Genomic DNA, 1979 nt, shown 5'->3' on the forward strand with positions numbered 1-1979 from the left:
GAGCGACCACCCACCAATCCCTTTCTGGATCTGGGTGTCAGCCTCCGCATCTGTAGACAGGGAGCTGTGGTTCAGTGTCCTCCAAGATCTTTTTTCAGACTGTGTGGCCCGCTGACGTCTCTCTCTTGTCTCATGACATTAAACCAGTGGAACTGAAAAAGCACATTGTCATTTTTATCATTTCACCCGGACTCCTACTGAGGAAATATTGACTATTGTAATCTAAGCAATCATCACGTGTCAATAGGCGTTTACTCTGCATTTTAGATGGTGTTTTACGAAGACTGAAAACGGAATTTGAGAATATAGACTACTGTGCCCGGCGTCGTCACTGCCTCTCTCCTTCGACTCTTCTCACTTACCCACGTGGGTCCTTCCTGGTTCCGATCACAGGAGTGGTCACGGTATGTGTGTGTGTGTGGGGGGGGCAGTCGTAAGTATGGACGTATGTGCTGAGATCACAGGTCATGCACATTTCTCAATTGTTCTCCAGACAGAATCTCTCACTGAACCTGGTGTTCATGGATTCAGCTAGACTGATTGGCCAGCAAGCCTCAGGGACCTGTCTATTTCCACCTTCCAAGCCCCAGGTTTATAAGTAAGTGGCATCGTAACTGTTATTTCTTTTTAACATGGGAGCTGGAGATCAGACTCAGGTCCTGATGTTTCCAAGACAAGCCTTTTACCAACTAGTCCGTTGCTTCATTTCTTTTAATGTGGTAGTAGTCTGCTATATGTGTCTGTGTGATGTTAACATCTGTGCACCCAGATGGGGGCTGTTAGAAGAACCTTGTCATTAACTTGACTGGACAAGTGGCCTGGTGACTGGTTACAAATTATCTAGTCCTTTTCCTGTTGTTACAGGTTGATTTAACATGATGGGTTCCGGAGATGCCAGCACAGAAGGACAGCATCTCCTCCTTGCTTGGATTCCAAACAGGCAGCTAACAGCTCCGATGTCAGCATCTGAAGCATTGAGGCTGCTGGATGCTCTGCTCAGAGATGCTAACAGGTCTGGCTCCTGGGCAGAGGCCTTGGAGGAGAAGATGCCTTCCCCACGTTCAGCATTTCCTGGGCATCTGTTATGCTCTTGGAGAAGTTTCCGTCTCTATTATCAGAGCTTCCAAGAGTAAAGGTATCAGCTCTGTAGCCAGAGAAGTGGGATCCCAACTTGACCAGTTCTTGAGAAGACAGGCATACCGGAGTGCTACTCCAATGCGGAGCATGGAATGGAGGAAACCTTTTTAGAATCATTGAAATGGGCCTTCAAGGATGGACTGAAATGAGCCAAATGGAGAATGTTATCCAGGGAAGTGAAGGAGCATCCACAGAAGGTTTCATGCAAAGTAGGGACTTGAGTGCGACCAGCAGGAAGGGGCATCTTAAGGACTGGTAGGAAGCAAGAAAGCAGGAGTGAGGGCTGGGGAGACAGCTTAGCAGTTAAGAGCACTGGCCACTCTAGCAGAACACTAGAGTTCAGTTCCCAGCACCCACATGGTGTCTCACAACCAAATGTTACTTCAGTTCCAGAGGTTCCTACACCCTTGTCTGGCCTCCACAGGCACCAGACCTGCACTCGGTGCACAGATACACATGCAGACAAAACATACTCCCATATGCACAAAATTTTTAAAAATTTTAAATTATAAAGAAAAAATAAAAGCAGGAGCGATGGTCAGATTTGAGCTGTAACCTTGGCATATGACACGTGTCAATATTTCTAGGCGGGAGACCTTCAGTTAGATATTAGACATTAGTCTAAAGGAAGCAACCAGGACAGAAAGACATCCTTGAGAAGTTAAAACGAGAAAGGTGTGAGGCATTGGCAATGAACTAAAGGCAGACAATTATAGAGGCCACTAAAACAAACAGGCAGTCTTGCTGAACACCTGGAGGAAGAGAGAGGGATGGAGATTTCTAAACTGAGTACGTGGGTAAAGGTGGATGCTGGCTAAGAACAGTGACCACTCCCCAGTAGA

General features: G+C 46.7%; 1 long non-coding RNA gene across 1 annotated transcript; it reads left to right on the forward strand.

Annotated features, from left to right (window-relative positions):
* Nucleotides 1-292: 292 nt before the first annotated feature.
* Nucleotides 293-1599, forward strand: LOC131910795 (uncharacterized). Its single transcript, XR_009379221.1, has 3 exons — nt 293-404; nt 494-598; nt 865-1599. It is a non-coding gene; the product is annotated as an uncharacterized LOC131910795 (long non-coding RNA).
* The last annotated feature ends 380 nt before the right edge of the window (nt 1600-1979 follow it).

The sequence above is a fragment of the Peromyscus eremicus genome, chromosome 5 (assembly GCF_949786415.1).
Source record: "Peromyscus eremicus chromosome 5, PerEre_H2_v1, whole genome shotgun sequence".
In the NCBI taxonomy this organism is placed as follows: domain Eukaryota; kingdom Metazoa; phylum Chordata; class Mammalia; order Rodentia; family Cricetidae; genus Peromyscus; species Peromyscus eremicus.